Here is a 20952-nt window from a genome sequence, read left to right as displayed (position 1 = left end):
TTCTAAATGATGAAATCCTCAGTTCCCTAATGGGTAAGAACTGTTTGGATGGTTTCCGAAGTCTTTTTCAAAGTGCACTTCAATATTTTAAATTCACTTGTTTCCCCATTGAAACGCATAAGGCTTAACTGAAGCTGAGTGTTACTCAATGATCCTTGATGTGTTCAAACCACTTGCATCACATGTGAAATGGAGGATTCTAACAGAAATGTACTGTTTTGAACAGTTTCCTTTTGTTAAACAAGCTGTAACACTTGTTACCTACTGAAAGTGCTTTTCAGAGCTTTAAACGCGCTATTGTGAATTCAAGTTACCTTCAACTATAAGTCAGTGCCTCATCATAATACTGTTGTAAAAGCATTTCTAAATGATGAAATCCTCAGTTCCCTAATGTGTAAGAACTGTTTGGATGGTTTCCTAAGTGTTTTTTAAAGTGCACTTCAACATTTCAAATTCACTTGTTTTCCCCTTTGAAATGCATTGGGCTAAACTGAAATTGAGTGTTACTCAAAGATCCTTAAAATCTTTGTGTTGAAACCACTTTTATCACATGTAAAAGGTAGGATTCTAAAAGAAATGTACTGTTTTAACAGTTTCCCTGTGAAAAACAAGCTGTACAACTTGTTTTCTACTGAAGTGCTTTTCAGCTCTTGAAACGTGCTATTGTGAATTCAGGTTACATTCAACTATAACTCAGTGCCCCATCAAAATACTGTTGTAAAACAGTTCTAAATGATGGAATACATACTTCCCTAATGGGTAAGAACAGTTAGGATGGTTTCCTAAATGTTTTTCAATGTGCACTTCAACATCTCAGATTCACTTGTTTTCCCCTTTGAAATGCATTGGGAGTGTTACTCAATGATCCTTACTTCTACATGTCGAAACCACTTGTATCACAAGTAAAATGTAGGATTCTAACAGAAATGATCTGTTTTGAACAGTTTCCTTGTGGTAAACAAGCTGTAACACTTTTATCTACAGAAGTGCTTTTCAGCTCTTGAAACACACTATTGTGAATACAAGTTACATTCAAATTTAACTCCATGCCCCATCAAAATATTGCTTTAAAACAGTCCTAAATTATTAAATACATAATCCTAATGGGTAAGAGTTGTTTTGATGGTTCCCTAAGTGTTTTTCAAAGTGAACTTCAACATCTCTATTTCTCTTGTTTTCCCCTTTGAAATGCATTGGGCTAAGCTGAAGTTGAGTGTTACTCAATGATACTTAACTTCTATGTGTTGAAACCACTTAAATCACATGTGAATTGTAGGATTCTAACAGAAATGTACTGTTTTGTACAGTTTCCTTGTAGTAAACAAGCTGTAACTCTTTTAACTACAGACGTGCTTTTCACCTCTTGAAACACACTATTGTGAAATCAAGTTACATTCAGCTTTAATTCAGTGCCCCGTCAAAATACTGTTTTAAAAAAGTTCTAAATAATGAAATCCTCAGCTCTCTAATATATAACAACTGTTTGGATGGTTTCCTAAGTGTTTTCAAGGTGCACTTCAACATCTCCAATTCACTTGTTTTCCCCTTTCAAATGCATTACGCTTAACTGATGCTGAGTTTTACTCAATGATCCTTAACTTCCATATGTTGAAACCACTTCTATCACATGTGAAATAGAGGATTGTAACGGAAATGTACTGTTTTGAACAGTTTCCTTGTGGTAAACAAGCTGTAACACTTGTTATCTACTGAAGTGCTTTTCAACTCTTGAAACGTGCTAATTTGAATTCAAGTTACCTTCAAGTATAATTCAGGGCCCTGTCAAAATACTGTTTTAAATGAATTTCTTAATGATGGAATTCTCAGTTCCCTAATGGGTAAGAACTGTTTGGATGGTTTCCTAAGTGTTTTTCAAAGTGCACTTCAATATCTCAAATTCACTTGTTTCCCCATTGAAACGCATAAGGCTAAACTGAAGCTGAGTGATACTCAGCTTAACTTCTATGTGTTTATACCACTTGTATCCCATGTGAAATGGAAGTTTCTAAAAGAAATGTACTGTTTTGAGCAGTTTCCTTGTGCTAAACAAGCTGTAACACTTGTTATATACTGAAAGTGCTTTTCAAGGCTTGAAATGCGCTATTTTGAATTTAGGCTACATTCAACTATAACTCAGTGCCCCATTAAAATACTGTTGTAAAAACAGTTCTAAATGATAAAATACATACGTCCCTAATGAGTAAGAACAGTTAGGATGGTTTCCTAAATGTTTTTCAATGTGCACTTCAACATGCCAGATTCACTTGTTTTCCCCTTTGAAATGCTTTGGGCTAAACTGAAGCTGAGTGTTACTCAATGATCCTTCACTTCATTGTGTTGAAACCACTTTTATCACATGTGAAATGTAGGATTCTAACAGAAATGTACTGTTTTGAACAGTTTCCTTGTTGTAAACAAGCTGTAACACTTGTTATCTACTGAAGTGCTTTTCAACTCTTGAAACGTGCTATTGTGAATTCAAATTAAATTCAACTATAACTCAGTGCCCCATTAAAATACTGTTGTATAAACAGTTCTAAATGATGAAGTACATAGTTCCCTAATCGGTAAGAACTTTTGGATGGTTTCCTAAGTGTTTTTCAAAATGCAATTCAACATCTGATATTAACTTGTTTTTCCTAATGAAACGCATTGGGCTAAACTGAAGTTGAGTGTTACTCAATGATCCTTAACTTCTATGTGTCAAAACCACTTGTATCATATGTGAAATGTAGGATTCTAACAGAAATTTACTGTTTTGAACAGTTTTCTTATGATAAACAAGATGTAACACTTGTTATCTATTGAAGTGCTTTTCAGATCATGAAATGCACTATTGTGAATTCAAGGTACATTCAACTATTACTCAGTGCCCTGTCAAATTACTGTTATAAAACACTTCCAAATGATGAAATACAAAGTTCCCTAATGATTAAGAACTGTTTGGATAGTCTCCTAAGTGTTTTTCAAAGTGCACTTCAATATCTCAAATTCTTTTGTTTCCACTTTGAAACGCATTGGGCTAAACTGAAGTTGAGTGTTACTCAATTATACTTTACTTCTATGTGGTGAAACCACTTGTATCACATGACAAATGGAGGACTCTAAAAGAAATGTACTGTTTTGAAGAGTTTCCTTGTGGAAAACAAGCTATAACACTTTTCTACTGAAGTGGTTTTCAGCTCTTGAAATGCGCTATTGTGAATTCAGGTTACATTCAACTATAACTCAGTGACCCGTCAAAATACTGTTGTAAAAACAGTTCTTAATGATTAAATACATAATCCTTAATGGGTAAGAACTGTTTGGATGCTTTCCTAATTGTTTTTTAAAGTGCACCTCAACTTCTCAAATCACTTGTTTTCCTCTTCGAAATGCGTAGGGCTAAACTGCTGTTGAGTGTTACTCAATGATACTTAACTTCTATGTTGTGAAATCACTTGTATCACATGTGAAATGTAGGATTCTAGCAGAAATGTACTGTTTTGAACGTTTTCCTTGTGGTAAACAAGCTGTAACACATGTTATCTACTGAAGTGCTTTTCAGCTTTGGAAACGCGCCTACTTGTATATGAATTTAAGTTACATTCAACTATAACTCAGTGCCCCATCAAAATACCGTTGTAAAAACAGTTTGTCACGCACATGCGATTAGGGGGCCACGTAAGGACCTAAACTGTAGCGTGAAAGCACATGCCAGAAGGGATTGGCGGGGTACTAACCTCTCTCTCTTTTATTCTGCAGAAAGAAAGACGCGCCACCGCCATGAACCTGCCCTGTTTACCTGACCATGCATCACCACTTTCGCCTTCCCTCTGTCAAGTCCTGATGACATCATCAATCCCAGGATCCATCTCGGTTCCTTCCCAGCTTTCATTTGTTTTCATTTCCGGTCCCTCACCATAAATCTTACCCCATTCAGCCATTCTAGCAATCTCTGTTAGATGAACTACATCTGTAAAAATCTACTTTGGCTCATTGTTTACAGTATACGGGGCCGGAAAACCCCAAACCTTTATGAGTATTTTGTCTCTCTTCTACAGTGGCATGGTCGCATGCAGAAACGTCCGAAAAATGTCTGAAGGACAGGACCTCTACACCGTGCTGTCAGGGATGGCAGCCCGGATCCAAGCCCTGCATCACGAACAAGCTGCGATGAAACGTGAGTTGGAAGAAATCAAAGCCCGTTTGGCCTAGGCTGAAGCGGTAAGACCTGAGCCACCCTGACTTCCACCTTCTCCTATCGTTCCACTCACTGAGGCAGATGATATAGAATCCTACCTGGGGATTTTTGAACGTACCGCCACTCGGAATCAGTGGCAGCAGATGGATTGGACGTCCATATTAGCGCCGTACCTGAAGGGGGCTGCGCAGCGAAGCTTATTATGATTTCCCCAAGGAGGAAGCTGCAAATTATGGCCTCCTGAAACCTGAGATACTCAGCCGCTATGGCATTACGTCGGACCAGCAGGCGAGTGAGTGGAGGAATTGGCAGTTCGATTCTGATTGCCCTGCCCGAGCGCAAGTGTTTGAATTTAGGGGCAAGATGGGCCGCTGGCTAAGGCCAGAAGGACCCCTGGCACGCCCGAGTGGTTGAACAGGTGGCATGTGAAGGCTTAGTCAACTCTATGCCTAGTTGTCTTGCCAAGCAAGTCCAACAACACCCTTACAAGGATATGAAGGGCCTCTTAGAGGTCCTGGAGCGTCAACTTGCAGTACACCGAACCGGGGGGTCAGAGAGGCCAGCTCGTGGAGCTCAACAGGGACCCCCGAGCCCTCCCACTGCGCTGCAGAAGCTCCGATGAAGCACAGAGAAAAGCCGGCCTCACCAGGCTGTTTCAAGTGTGGTGAGGTCGGACATCTTTTGCCCGCCTGTCCTCTAAACATGGGGAATGTAGAACTGATGGACTGCAGTTGGGCCACCAGTGAGAGGTATTGTGCTCGGTCTAATCCCCTGGCGAGTCCGAATTTGGTAGTGGTATTGGTGAACGGACATTCGGTTGTGGCTTTATTTGACACCGGCAGCAACATTACCATTGTAGCTCGCCGTTTCATTCTACCGCAACAGTGGCTGTGCCAATATATGAAAGTTACATGTGTGCATGGAAAGACCAGATCATATAGGTCTGCTTGTTGTTACATTTCCTGGAAGGGAAACCTGACTCGGCTGTCTGTAGCTGTGTTACCCGAACCTACCTTCCCAGTAATTTTAGGACACGACTGGTCACAGATTAACCGCGGTAGAATAAAAACCACTCATGTAACCAAGTTGAGTCTTATTATGGAGGCACAGGGCACCATCCCTACGGCCCCCAAACCATGTATACCGGCGAACATTGATGACGTAGGTGGGAGGAAGGAAAATACCCAAGCGACGGACCCTAACCTGGAAATAACTCCAGGTAAGGGCTCAAGCGATGAAATTAACATCTTTTCCCGACATAGTGATCCTTTAGACAGTATGGATCACCAATTTAGATCTCGCCACATCGTTTAGACAGGAACAGTGGACTGATGACTCCCTAAAGTTCACCCAGAATGCTGTTGTGTCTGTTGATGGCCAAATGGCTAATAGTTCCCTGCCACTGGAGCCTTACTTTGTATTGGACAACGATCTGTTGTATTGAGTCACGAGTCACGAGGGTGAGGTTCGGAAGATGTTGCTAGTACCAAAGACCTTCCGCGGGAGGTTTGCGAACTAGCTCATACCCACCTCCTAGGCACCCATCTCGGGGCTGAAAAAACATTGGAGAGAATTAAACTCAGTTTTTATTGGCCTGGAATAAATTAAGAGGTCAGACGTTTCTACCAGTCCTGCCGGAGTGCAGATTCCTAGGAGGGGCCGTGCTCCTCTCATTCCAATTCCCCTAATTGATATTCCCTTTGAAAGGATTGGTATCAATCTTGTTGGATCCCTCGACCTGTGGCCTTAAATATATATTGGTCATTGTTGATTGCGCTCCACTAATACAAAAAGTATCGCATGGGAATTAGTCCTTTTTTTAGAGTGGGAATACTTTAAAGTACCTTTACTTGAGATACATTCAGGGAGGTGGCCAAGTTACTCCGTATTAAGCATCTCAAAAATTTCTTGTTATCACCCGCAAACTGATGGGCTGGTAGAACAGTTTAATCAGACGCTTAAACAGATGTTGCGCAAAGTAGTCAGCACGGACGGTAGGAACTAGGACCAGCTTTTTGCCTACCGGGAGATGCCTCAAGCCTCCGGGTTTTACCCTTGTGAGCTCCTGTATGGACACCAACCCGGGGACTTTTGGACATAGTAAAGAAGGATGGGAAGAGACAAACTCCTCCTTCTACTAAAGTATTAGAATATGTCACGCAACTGCGTGATAGACTAAACAAAATTTGACCTGTTTTAAAAGACCATATGATACGTGCTCAAACAGCGCAAGCTCGGTGTTATAACGGGAATTTGGTATTCAGGGAGTTTCACCCTGGAGATCGGGTAATGGTGCTTGTTTCCACCTCCCATTCTAAATTGTTAGCTCATTGGCAGGGCCCTTATGAGATCAAGGAAAGAAACGGGCTCGTCAATTATTTAGTGAAACAACCAAATCGAAACAACCAAATCATCGACCGAGTGAGAGGGTCTACCATGTGAACTTATTAAATTCATGGATAGTCAGGGACGAAGCTCCGATCTCTGGGACGGCCCTCTCCCTTTTCGCAAGCCGTCCCTGAAGTAGTTAGCGAATCACCTGGCCGTACTTCACTGATTGAATATGACATCATTACAGAGCCCGGGGTGGTAGTCAGGGAACGACCCTATCACCTCCCGGAGGCCAAACGCGTGGAGGTAGAGCTGGAAATCCAACGGATGTTGGACCTGGAATTCATTGAGGAAAGTCACAGTCCACGATCCAGCCCTGTCCTCGTTTCCAAACCAGATGGCTCATGGAGATTCTGCAATGACTTTAGATGTCTGAACCAGGTCTCTAAATTCGATGCTTACCCAATGCCTCGGGTTGATGAACTTATTGAGCGGGTGGGTACGGCTCGATATTTGACTACTTTTGATATGACCAAAGGGTACTGGCAAATTCCCTTAGCGGCATCTGCGAAAGAAAAAACTGCCTTTAGTACCCCTAGTGGACATTGGCAACATAAGGTCCTCCCATTTGGACTGCACGGGCACCTGCGACTTTCCAACGTCTTGTAGAGAGAGTGCTCAGGCCCCATCAGTCCTATTGTGCCGCCTACCTGGATGGCGTGGTCATTTATTCCGGCACCTGGCACCTGGGAAGAACATACATTGCAGGTGATTGCTGTTCTATCAACGCTAGCGAAAGTCGGTTTCCGCATTAATCCCCGCAAGTGTTTCTTCAGCTTAAAGGAGGCGAAATATTTGGGCTACCTAGTGGGGCGAGGACATGTAAAACCACAATGTTCCAAAATAAAAGACATCTTGGAATGGCCCCGTCTGATTACCAAGAGACAGGTGCAAGCCTTCTTGGGGTTTAGCGGGGTATTACTGCTGGTTCGTGCCCTGTTTCTCCGAAAGGGCAGCGCCCTTGACTAATCTCGCAAAGAATCAGGTTCCTTTATATGTGGTATGGGACGACAAGATGGAACAGGCATTTGGTGACCTGAAGAAGGCTCTGACATCGGCACCTATACTAAAAACTCCTGACTTTTCTTTACCTTTAATTCTCCAGACCGATGCTTCAGACACAGGCCTGGGCGCCGTGCTGAGCCAGAGCATCGATGGTGTCGAACACCCCATATTCTACCTAAGTCGGAAACTGTTGGACCGGGAGACCAGGTATGCAGCTGTGGAAAGGGAGACCTTGGCTATTAAGTGGGCGGTGACTCATCTGAGGTATTATCTGTTGGGTCGCGAGTTCACTCTAGTGACGGATCATGCCATGGATGCAATGGATGGCACTTCATAAGGAGTCGAACCCGAGTCACCAGATGGTTTTGGACCTGCAGCCTTACAAGTTTACCATAAGCTTATCGCCGGGTTCCCTTCAAGCCAACGCTGATGCCCTCTTCCCAGGATCACGACCTCTCGGTTCGGGCTGCCCGACCCGATGGGTCTGGGCTAAGGGGGTTCATGTCATGCATGTGCGATTAGGGGGCTGCGTAAGGACCTAAACTGTAGCATAAAAGCGCATGCCAGAAGGGATTGGTGGGGTACAAACCTCTCTTTCTTTAATTCTGCAGAAAGAAAGACGCGCCACAGCCATGAAAAAGCCATGTTTACATGACCACGCATCACCAGTTCCGGGGGGGCTGGACCAAGAGTAGATGGATGTGGCGTTTGTGTGAACTAATATAAATTAAATTTAAATTTCGCAACATTAAATGTTTAGTTTAATTCAAGGTAGAAATGCATAAAAAGAGTTATTGTACAAAACTTTTTGCGCAATGTATTTCTTTCATAACATAATAACACAAGGAAACTGTTCAGAACAGTACATTTCTGTTAGAATCCTCCATTTCAAATGTGATACAAGTGGTTTCAACAAAAAGAAGTTAAGGATCATTGAGTAACAGTCAGCTTCAGTTTTGCACAATACGTTTCAATGGGGAAAGAAGTGAATTTGAGATATTGAAGTGCACTTTGAAAAATACTTAGGAAACCATCCATACAGTTCTTACCCATTAAGCACCTGAGGATTTCATCATTTAGAAATGATTTCACAACAGTATTTTGACGGGGCAATGACTTATAGTTGAAGGTAACTTGAATTCACATTAGCGCGTTTCAAGCGCTGAAAAGCACTTTCAGTTGATAACAAGTGTTACAGCTTGTTTAACAAAAGGAAACTGTTCAAAACCGCATATTTCTCTAAGAATCCTCCATTTCACATGTGATACAAGTGGTTTCAACACATATAAATTAAGGATAATTGAGTAACACTCAGCTTCAGTTTAGACCAATGCGTTTTCATGGGGAAACAAGTCAATTTGAGATATTGAAGTGCACTTTGAAAAACACTTAGGAAACCATTCAAACAGTTGTTTCTCATTAGGGACCTGATGATTTCATCATTTAGAAATGCTTCTAACAACAGTATTTTGACGGGGCACTGACTTAGAGTTGAAGGTATCTTGATTTCAAAATAGTGCATTACAAGCGCTGAAAAGCACTTTTGGCAGATAACAAGTGTTACAGCTTCTTTAACAGAAAGAAACTGTTCAAAACAGTACATTTCTGTTAGAATCCCCATTTCAAATGTGATACAAGTGGTTTCAACACATAGAAGTTAAGGATCATTGAGTAACACTCAGCTTCAGTTTAGCGTTTCAAACGGGAAAAAAAGTGAATATGAGATACTGAAGTGCACTTTGAAAAACTCTTAAGAAACCATCCGAACAGTTCTTACCCATTAGGGAACTGAGGATTTAATCATTTAGAACTGTTTTTACAACAGTATTTTGACGGGGAACTTAGTTTTAGTTGAAGGTATCTTGAATTCGCAATAGCGCGTTTCAAGAGCTTAAAAGGTCTTTCAGTATATAACAAGTGTTACAGCTTGTTTGGCACAAGGAATCTGCTCAAAACAGTACATGTCTGAGAGAATTCACACGTGATACAAGTGGTTTCTACAAATAGAAGTTAAGCATCATTGAATTACTCCCAGCTTTAGTTTAGTCCACTGCGTTTAAATGGGTAAACAAGTGAATTTGAGATATTGAAGTGTACTTTGAAAAACACTTCGGAAACCATCAAGTAGTTCTTAAACATTAGGGAACTGAGGATTTTATCATTTGGAACTGCTTTTACAACAGTATTTTGATGGGGAACTTAGTTATAGTTGAAGGTAACTTGAATTCACAATAGCGCGTTTCAAGCGCTTTAAAAGCACTTTCAGTAGATAACAAGTGTTACAGCTTGTTCAACCCAAGGAAACTATTCAAAACAGTATATTTCTGTTAGAATCCTCCATTTCAAATGTGATACAAGTGGTTCCAACACATGAAGTTAAGGATAGATAGATAGATAGATAGATAGATAGATAGATAGATAGATAGATAGATAGATAGATAGATAGATAGATAGATAGATAGATAGATAGATAGATAGATACTTTATTAATCCCAAGAGGAAATTCACATAATCCAGCAGCAGTATACTGATACAAAAACAATATTAAAATAAAGAGTAATAAAAAATGTATGTAAAAACAGACAATAACTTTGAATAATGTTAGCATTTACTCCCCCGGGTGGAATTGAAGTGTCGCATAGTTTAGGGGAGGGACGATCTCCTCAGTCTGTCAGTGGAGCAATACAGTGACAATAGTCTGTCACTGAAGCTACTCCTCTGTCTGGAGATGACACTGTTAAGTGGATGCAGTGGATTCGTCATGATTGACAGTAGTTTGCTTAGTGCCCGTCGCTCTGCTACAGATGTTGAACTGTCCAGCTTTATTCCTACAGTAGAACCTGCCTTCTTAACAAGTTTCTCCAGGTGTGAGACGTCCTTCTTCTTTATGCTGCCTCCCCAGCACACCACCACGTAGAAGAAGGCACTCATCACAACCGTCTGCTAGAACATCTGCAGCATCTTACTGCAAATGTTGAAGGACGCCAACCTTCTAAAAAAGTATAGTTGACTCTGACCTTTCTTACACAATGCATCAGTATTTGCAGTCCAGTCCAATTAGTCATCCAGCTGCACTCCCAGGTATTTATAGGTCTGTACCTAGGACTGCACACAGTCTCCTCTGATGATCATGGGGTCCATGAGGGGCCTTGGCCTCCTAAAATTCACCACCAGTTCTTTGGTCTTGCTTGTGTTCAGGTGTAAGTGGTTTGAGTCACACCATTTAACAAAGTCTTTGATTAGCTTCCTGTACTCCTCCTCCTGCCCACTCCTGATGCAGCTCACAATAGCAGTGTCATCAGTGAACTTTTGCACGTAGCAGGACTCTGAATCGTATTGGAAGTCTGATGTATATAGGCTGAACAGGGCCGGAGAAAGTACAGTCCTCTGCGGCGCTCCTGTGTTGCTGACCACAATGTTAGACCTGCAGTTCCCAAGATGCACATACTGAGGTTTGTCTGTAAGATAGTCCGCAATCCATGCCACCAGGTGTGAGTCTACTCCCATCTCAATCAGCTTGTCCCTAAGGAGCAGAGTTTGGATAGTGTTGATGGCGCTAGAGAAGTCCAAAAACATAATTCTTACAGCACCACTGACTGCCTCTGTCCAAGTGGGAAAGGGATCGGTGTAGCATAGAGATGATGGTATCCTCCGCTCCCACCTTTTCCTGGTTTGCGAATTGCAGAGGGTCAAGGGCGTGGTGGACCTGTGGCCTCAGGTGGTGAAGCTGCAGCCGCTCCATGGTCTTTATCACATGTAATGTCAGAGCAATAGGCTGGAAGTCATTCAGCTCACTAGGACATGATACCTTTGGGACTGGGGTGATACAAGATGTTTTCCAAAGCCTCGGGACTCTCTCCATTGAAATCCCTATTGACTTGCATTGGGCCAAAACTGAAGTTGAGTGAAACTCAATGAGTCTTAACTTCTATGTTGTAAAACCACTTGAAACACATCTGTGACATAGTTTTTTACAGAAATGAACTGTTTTGAACAGTTTCCTGGTGGAAAACAAGCCGTCACACATGTGTACACAAAGTGATATTTAGGCCTTGAAACGCGTTATGGTGAATTCAGGTTACCTTCAACTCTAACTCTGTGGCCACTCAAAATACTGTGGTATAAACAGTTCTAAATGATGAAGTCCCCAGTTCCCTTATGGTTAAGAACAGTTTGGCTGGTTTCCCAAGTGTTTTTCAAAGTGCACTTCAACATCTCTAATTCATTTTTTGAAATCTCCTTTGACTTGCATTGGGCAAAAATTGAAGTTGAGTGGATCTCAAAGAGTCTTAACTTTTATGTGCTGAAACCACTTGTATCACATGTGCAATGGAGTGTTTTACAGAAATTGACTGTTTTGAACAGTTGCCTTGTGGTATACAAGCCGTCACACATGTCTACACAAAGTGAATTTCAGCCCTTGAAAAGCGTTATTATGAATTCAGGTTACCTTTAACTGTAACTCTGCGGCTACTCAAAATACTGTGGTAAAAACAGTTCTAAATGATGAAATCCCCAGTTCCCTTATGGTTAAGAACTGTGTGGCTTTTTTCCCAAGTGTTTTTCAAAGTGCACTTCAACATCTCAAACTCAATTTTTGAAATCCCCATTGAATTGCATTAGGCAAAAACTGAAGCTGAGTGGAACTCAATGAGTCTTAACTTCTATGTGCTGAAACCACTTGTATCACATGTCGAATGGTGTCTTTTACAAAAATTTACTATTTTGAACAGTTTCCTTGTGGTTTAAAAGCCGTCACACATGTCCACACAAAGTGATTTTCATGTCTTGAAACCCGCTATTGTGAATTCAGGTTACCTTCAACACTAACTCAATGGCCACTCAAAATACTGTGGTAAAAACAGTTTTAAATGATGAAATCCCCAGTTCCCTTATGGTTAAGAACTGTTTGGCTGGTTTCCCAAGTGTTTTTCAAAGTGCACTTCAACATCTCAAACTCACTTTTTGAAATACCTTTGACTTGCATTGGGCAAAAACTGAAGTTGAGTGGAACTCAATGAGTCGTAACTTCTATGTGCTAAAACCACCTGTATCACATGTGGAATGGAGTCTTTTACAGAAATGGACTACTTTGAACAGTTTCCTTGTGGTTTACAAGCCGTCACACGTGTACGCAAAGTGATTTTCAGGTCTTGAAACGCGCTATTGTGAATTCAGGTTTACCTGAGGCTTGGCCGAAGCCCTTCCAGATTCCCCCAGGTAGGTCCATTGTGTCTGACTGTTCATCAGAGTCATGTCGAATTGCAGAATATTTGGATTATTATCTGAACCCTTTGTCACAGAAACATAACAGTTTCATAAAGGACACTTACCATTTTCTGAGTGTCATTCGAGACAAGGTGGTTCCAAATAGGGCTTTCTTGTTCACTATGGTTGTGGAGGCCCTATATACAAATATTGAGACCAATTTGGGACTGAGGGCAGTGAGGAGTGTATTCAGTCAATGGCCTGATGAAAGTAGACCGGACAAACATTTATTAGACTTGTTAGAACTTAGTCTACTCAATAATGATTTTGAGTTCAATGGGAGATACTATTTACAAGTATATGGTACAGCCATGGGCAAAAAATTTGCTCGGCCTATGCAAACATATATATGTCTGAATGGGAAAAGGAAGCATTTGGTAGATGTGTTAGATTACCTTGGTTATACTTGAGGTTTCTCGACGATATATTTGGTGTTTGGACCTATTCGAGAGAGGAGTTCATACAGTTCACTCAGGTATTAAATGAGGTTCATCTGGCTATTAAGGTGAAAGCAGAAAAGAGTTTCAATAATGTAGTGTTTTTGGATACTCAGATTTATTTCAAAAAAATATCAGTACAGAGAAAAACACTGCAGTCCAGAGTTCATTTTAAGTCAACAAATACTCACGCGTTATTATACAGGACAAGTTTTCACCCAAAGCATACATTTGCAGGCATCATTAAATCGCAGCTTATTAGATTCTTTAGGATTAACACGGAAAAAGTGGATGCTTTACGGGCAACACATACCTTGTTTTCAGCATTAAGGAAACGGGGGTATACAAGACGATTCTTGAGAGAGTTCAAGGAGGAGGTTTTGAGACAGGTGGATAAATATGAATCGATAAATCAGAGGCCTTTGAATAAAAACACGGGGGCACCACAACTTCCGCAGGAGCAGTTGGTAGATCTAGAAAATTGTTCCTGGTTGACCTGGGAAGAGTCTGATCAGATGTGGTTGAGTAAGGATCGGAGGATGGAGAATGATGGGGAATGGTGGTGGTTGAAAGGAATCTCAACGATAATGTTAAATTCCTGTTCTTGGAGGGGGAAGATTTGGAGGGGTGTGAATTGGAGTAAGAAGGAAAAATGATTTCAAAGGTTTCCTCTTTTCTCTTTCACGTTTCTTTCCCTTTCTACCCTGAGGAGGCCATTGTGGGATATTGATTATGTGCTTACAAGTGGGAAACTATTACAACAACAGGGCTACAATTGGTTACAGATAATTGGAGAAGGGGAGAAAATGGGAATAGGGCAAATGAGAGGAGAAGTACAGATGGAGTGGAAACCACCACAGGAATGGGAAATATTGGTGAAGGTGGGAGAAATACATAGGGGAAGTGAAAGAAGTTGGGAGGAGATGCAAAAGATGGGAGCAATCTTTCCCAAATGGGAAAGGATAGTTTTGTACCCAGGAGAGGTTGGTGAGGGTATGGATAACCCCGGATATGATATAATAGGATATCAGAAATGGTGTGACCCCGAGGAAGAGAATAGGAGTGTTGGGGAGATTGTGAGGTTTGACGTATGGATGGACCCTTCAGGTATGATAGACTTGCCCCTTCAATCCCAACCTTAAGGCCCATGAGGAGGGGGTCCCTGAGGTTAAAATCACGACTCTACAGGCTAGTAGAAGTAACCCTAAGGTCAAAATGGTGATCCCTAATGTTAATAAGGGGAACCCTACAACTTTTGTGGAGGACCCTGATGTTAACAATATCAACCCTGGGTATATGGAGACTTCTAATATGGGAACCACGCACCCCGGGATGTACACTAATATAGTCTCCCCTTTCTCAAACCCTAACCTTAAGGCCCATGGGATGGGGCAGGAGAGGAGGGGGAACCCTAATGTTAAGGCTAGCACCCCGAATATTTTCATTAAAAAGATTAGTCTGGGGAACCTGAATGAGGAGGAGAGGGGGAACCCTGGGACTAATGGTGGAACCCCGAATGGGATCATCAGGAACCCTAAGATAAGGAACCCTAGTGAATTTGGGGTCGGTGGCAGAGATCCCAATAAAATCTGGGACCTTAATTTGGGGAGAGATGGGTGGAATTTTATATTTGGGAGTAATGGACAGATATGGTGGTGTGATTCCGAGGAGGAAGATTTACCTGACCTTAATTTGAAGAGCTGGTTGGGGGATGACTATGTTCTAAATCCATACCTGAAATGGAGGGGAGGAAGACAGGGAGTTGGAAGGGAGAGACTGGTGGTCCAAAGGGAGGATGAGTGTGGAAATAAACAAGGGGTCAGTGGTCTTTGGGTGCCTGAAATGAGAATGGAAAAGTGGAAGGTTGAAGGGAGACAAATTATGATGGTATTTAGGGATGGAACTATAGGAGAGTTGAAACAAGAGTTTCAGAAGGAGGTATGGAAGGAAATGATGAGAGTGGAAGCGTGGTGGAAACCTTGGATGGAAGACTCGGACAAGGAATTTGAATTTTTTTTCAAAGGATATGAGGGGACTGAAGTAGAGAATATGGTGGGATTGGAGGAGTGGTGGGAGCAGTTGAATAGACAACAGGAAGGATTGGTACAAATAGGAGAAATAGTACAGGAAAAAGATGAACAGGAGGGTAAACAAATAGTCCCAATAGTAATGACATTCTCAAGGAAGGCATGTGAGATAGTTGGTGTATTGAGGTGGAATTTTGGACAGGCACAACAACAGGACACAGATTTACAACAATGCAGGATAGTGGCGGCCTATAGAAAAAATAACAACTTTAAAGATCTAGTGGTCAGGGCGTCATGCACCCTTAGAAAACGCAATTAAGTGTGCTTGGCAAATTCCTTATAGAAATCAAAAAATGATTGAGAATCCACTAATAGGAGTAGAAAGACCTATCCTACAAGAGTTGAGGCTAACAACGAAAAATTGCATTTATGCCATCCAATGCAAAAATGTAAAATGTTGTATATCGGAAAACAAAAAATTCGGCAAAAGCTAGATTTGTCCAGCATCTATGTCTAACAGAAAACCAGGAAAGACAGACCATCTTATACACACATTTTGCACAACAGGATCATAGTCCAATTATGTTTCCCATAGAACATCAAACATATTGGACTAAAACTTTGAGAATCAAAAAAGAAACGGAATGGATAAGAACACTACAAACTCAATTTCCGATGGGAATAAATGAAAAATAAATCTTAAGAAAATAATATTCTTTGGGCAATGGTTGGAATTAGGTTTTAATTTGTTATTTCTTGGGCTAGTGAAACCATGTGTGCCAGCTTGGCTGGCAGTCCCCTACCCTAACGTCTAACTCTGCGTATACTCAAAATACTGTGGTAAAACAGTTCTAAATAATGAAATCCCCGGTTCCCTTATGGTTAAGAACTGTTTGGCTGGTTTCCCAAGTGTTTTTCAAAGTGCACTTCAACCTCTCAAACGCAATTTTTGAATTCCTCTTTAAATTGCATTAGGCAAAAACTGAAGTTGAGGGGAACTCAATGAGTCTTAACTTCTATGTGCTGAAAGCACTTGTATCACATGTGGAATGGAGTTTTTTACAGAAATGGACTGTTCTGAACAGTTTCCTTGTGGTTTACAAGCCATCACACGTGGTACTGCAAAGTGATTTTCAGGTCTTGAAACGCACTATTGTGAATTCAGGTTAACTTCAACTCTAAATGAGTAGCCACTCCAAATACTGTGGTAAAAACAGTTCTAAATGATGAAATCCCCAGTTCCCTTATGGTTAAGAACTGTTTGCCTGGTTTCCCAAGTGTTTTTCAAAGTGCACTTCAACATCTCAAACTCACTTTCTGAAATACCTTTGACTTGCATTGGGCAAAAACTGAAGTTCAGTGGAACTCAATGAGTCTTAACTTCTATGTTGTGAAACCACTTGAAACACATCTGCGACATAGTTTTTAACAGAAATGAACTGTTTTGAACAGTTTCCTTGTGGAAAATAAGTCGTCACCCATGTGTACACAAAGTGATTTTCAGGCTTTGAAACGCATTATTATGAATTGAGGTTGCCTTCAACTCTAACTCTATGGAAAGTCAAAATATTCTGGTAAAAGCAGTCCTAAATGATGAAATCCCCAGTTACCTTGTGGTTAAGAACTGTTTGGATTTTTCCCCAAGTGTTTTTCAAAGTGGACTTCTACATCTCAAACTCACTTTTTGAAATCCACTTTGACCTGAATTGGGAAAAATCTGAAGTTGAGAGGAACTCAAAGAGTCTTAACTTCTATGTTGTGAAACCACTTGAAACACATCTGCGACATAGTTTTTTACAGAAATGAACTATTTTAAACAGTTTTCTTATGGAAAACAAACCGTCACACATATGTACGCAAAGTGATTTTTAGCCCTTGAAACGCATTATTGTGAATTCAGGTTGCCTTCAACTCTAACTCTGTGGAAAGTCAAAATACTCTGGTAAAAGCAAAATGATGAAATCCCCACTTCCTTTATGTTTAAGAACTGTTTAGATGGTTTCCCAAGTGTTTTCAAAATGGACTTCAACATCTCAAACTAATTTGTTGAAATCCTCATTGAGTTGCATTGGGCAAAAACTGAAGTTGAGTGGAACTCAATGAGTCTTAACTTCTATGTTGTGAAACCACTTGAAACACATCTGCGAAATTGTTTTTAACAGAAATGAACTGTTTTGAACAGTTTCTTGATGGAAAACAAGCTGTCACACATGTGTACACAAAGTGATTTTCAGGCCTTTTACAATAAGGCCTGAAAATCACTTTGTATACACATGTGTGACGGCTTGTTTTCCACAAGGAAACAGTTCAAAACAGTTCATTTCTTTGAAAAACTATGTTGCAGTTTTTGCCCAATGCAAGTCAATAGAGATTTCAAAAGTCAGTTTGATATGTTGAAGTCCACTGTGAAAAACACTTGGGAAACCATCCAAACAGTTTTTAACCATAAGGGAACTGGGGATTTCATCATTTAGAACTGCTTTTATCAGAGTATTTTGACTTTACACAGAGTTAGAGTTGAAGGTAACCTGAGTTCACAATAACGCTTTTCAAGGCCTTAAAATCACTTTGTGTACACATGTGTGACGGCTTATTTTCCACAAGGAAACTGTTCAAAACAGTTCATTTCTGTAAAAACTACCTGATGTTCAGGTTGAGTACAACAGTAATGGAGAAAAGCTTACAACACTTGTGGTTCCCAGCCGGTCTCCCATCCAAGTACTGGCTAAACACATGCGAGTTTAACTTCCAAGAACAGATGAGTTTGAAGCACATTCTCACAGGTATTGCCGTTAGCGAAAGCCACGCTACTTCATGCTGGTTAAATACAGAAGCTATTGACGGGCGCTTCCATTGCAACGTTAACAGATACATTTCCAAGGCATACACTGATGTTCAGGTTGAGTACAACAGTAAAGGAAAAAAGTTTACAGCTACCGGGGTTCCCACGCGGTCCCCACACGGTCTACTATACATGAATACTGGCCGAGCCATTGCGTTTTTAACTTCCGAAATCAGACGCTTTTACACTGGTATGGCCGTAAGCGAGGGCATCGCTACTTCTGGCTGGTTAAAAACTAAAGATCGGGGGGTTGGGCGCTTCAAATTGAAAGGATTAAGATGCAGTTCCCAGGCATAAACAGATGGTCAGGTTGAATACAACAGTAATGGAAAAAAACTTACAGCACTCGGGGTTCCAAGGCGATCTCCCATCCAAGTACTGGCCAAGCCCGTGTGTGTTTAACTTCTGAGATCAGACGAGATTAGGCGCTTTCCCACTGGTATGGCAGTAAGCAAGCACAGCATTTCTTAATGCTGGTTAAGTATTGAAGATCGTGGGGGAGAGCTTCGATTAGAATGTTAAAAGATGCATTTCCAAGGCATACACTGATGTTCAGGTAGAGTACAATAGTAAAGGAAAAAAGCTTACAGCATCCGGTGTTCCCACGCGGTCTACCTTTCACGTATACTGGCCGAGCCATTGCGTGTTTAACTTACGCAATCAAACGCTTTCACACTGGTATGGCCGTAAGCAAGGGCATCAATACTTCTTGCTAGTTAAATACTAAAGATCGAGGGGTTGGGCGCTTCAAATTGAAAGGATAAAGATGCAGTTCCCAGCCATACACTGATGGTCAGGTTGAGTACAACAGTAATGGAATAAAGCTTACAGCACTCGGGGTTCCCAGGCAGTCTACCATCCAAGTACTGGCCAAGCCCATGTGTGTTTAATTTCTGAGATCAGACGCTTTCACACTGGTATGGCCGTAAGCAAGCACAGCACTACTTAATGCCGGTTAAATATTGAAGATCGTGGGGGAGCGCTTCCATTGGAAAGTTAAAAGATGCATTTCCAAGACATACACTGATGTTCAGGTAGAGTACAACAGTAAAGGAGAAAACGCTTACAGCGCCCCTGGTTCCTAGGCGGACTCCAATCCAAGAACTGGCTGAACCAGTGCGTGATTAACATCCGAGATCAGACGAAATCGAGGGCTTTCACACTGGTAAGACCGTAAGCAATAGCATCACTACTAATTGATGGTTAAATACTAAAGATCGGTGGGTTGGGTGCTTCAAATTGAAAGGATAAAGATGCAGTTCCCAGCCATACACTGATGGTCAGATTGAGTACAACAATAATGGAAAAAAGCTTACAGCACCTGTCGTTCCCAGGTAGTCTCTCATCCAAGTACTGGCTAAACACATGCGTGTTTAACTTACGAGATCAGATGAGTTCAAGCACATTCTCACAGGTGTTGCTGTTAGTGAAAGCAAGGCTACTTCATGCTGGTTAAATACAGATGCTATTGATGGGCGCTTCCATTGCAATGTTAAAAAATACATTTCCAAGGCATACTCTGTCTTGGTTGAGTACAACAGTAAAGGAAAAAAGCTTACAGCACCCGGGGTTCCCAGGCGGTCTCCAATCCAAGTACTGGCCGAGCCAGTGCGTGTCTAACTGCCGGGATCAGACAAAATCGAGCGCGTTCACACTGGTAAGTCCGCAAGCAAAAGCAGTGCTCCGTAATGCTGGTTAAATATTGAAGATCGGGGGGGGGAGCGCCTCCATTCAAAAGTTAAAAGATGCATTTCCAAGGCATACACTGATGTTCAGGTAGAGTACAACAGTAAAGGAAAAAAGCTTTCAGCTTTCTCCAGGCGGTCTCCCGTCCAAGTACTGACCAAGCCCGTGTGTGTTTAACTTCCGAGATCAGACGAAATCGGGTGCTTTCACACTGGTATGTCCTTAAGCAGAAGCAGAAGCAGTGCTCCGTAATGCTGGTTAAATATTGAAGATCGGGGGGGAACGCTTCCTTTGGAAAGTTAAAAGATGCATTTCCAAGGCATACACTGATGTTCAGGTTGATTATAAATAGTAAAGGAAAAAAGCTTACAGCACCCGGGGTTCCCAGGCGGTCTCCCATCCAAGTACTGGCCGAGCCAGTGCGTGTTTAATTTCCGAGATCAGACGAAATCGGGTGCTTTCACACTGGTAAGTCCGTAAGCCAAAGCATCATTACTTCTTGATGGTTAAATACTAAAGATCGGGGGGTTGGGCACTTCAAAGTGAAAGGATAAAGATGCAGTTCCCAGCCATACACTGATGGTCAGGTTGAGTACAACAGTAATGGAAAAAAGCTTTTTTTTTTTTTTTACCGTGTCCTGTTTGGCTGTGAAGCAATCAGAATTGATGTCTGAATGCTGGTGACTAGCCTTACAGTTTTTCTCTCAGGTGGAGCATTAAAGTTTCTGCTAACGTCATGCCTGATACCAAAACTTTATTAGAAATATTTTTAGATGTTTTTAAGATTCGAACCGGACACGGAGACAAAAGTGAAAGAAAAAGAAGAGAGAAAAGGAAGAGATGGAGGTAAAGGGGGAAGGAGGGGTTTTCGTATAGAATAAACAATAAATGAACCAGAATCCACTTCTAGACCTGCAGAAAGAGAGGGGGAACACACAAAAGAAAAAAAAAAAACAAAACCTCAAGACAAAAACATTGCTGCTTCAGCTACATGAAGATATATAAAAGTAAAAATGTTTGCTGACAATCACACAGTAATAATTACTAAGGCATTTAGGGCCAACCACAGCCTTAGGTCATGTGCTGAAGAAGTCCAGGTCATACTTATGAAAG

At 41.3% G+C, this 20952-nt stretch overlaps 4 pseudogenes; all 4 read right to left on the bottom strand.

Annotated features, from left to right (window-relative positions):
- Nucleotides 1-18487: 18487 nt before the first annotated feature.
- On the bottom strand, nucleotides 18488-18606 carry LOC120519385 (annotated as a pseudogene).
- Nucleotides 18607-18975: 369 nt separating this feature from the next.
- LOC120519387 lies at nucleotides 18976-19084 on the bottom strand (annotated as a pseudogene).
- An 863-nt stretch (nucleotides 19085-19947) lies between these two features.
- LOC120519388 lies at nucleotides 19948-20067 on the bottom strand (annotated as a pseudogene).
- Nucleotides 20068-20202: 135 nt separating this feature from the next.
- LOC120519386 lies at nucleotides 20203-20321 on the bottom strand (annotated as a pseudogene).
- Between the last annotated feature and the right edge of the window lie 631 nt (nucleotides 20322-20952).

The sequence above is a fragment of the Polypterus senegalus genome, unplaced genomic scaffold (genome assembly GCF_016835505.1).
Source record: "Polypterus senegalus isolate Bchr_013 unplaced genomic scaffold, ASM1683550v1 scaffold_3083, whole genome shotgun sequence".
Taxonomy (NCBI): Eukaryota; Metazoa; Chordata; class Cladistia; order Polypteriformes; family Polypteridae; genus Polypterus; species Polypterus senegalus.
This window is presented reverse-complemented; position numbering and strand designations above follow the sequence as displayed.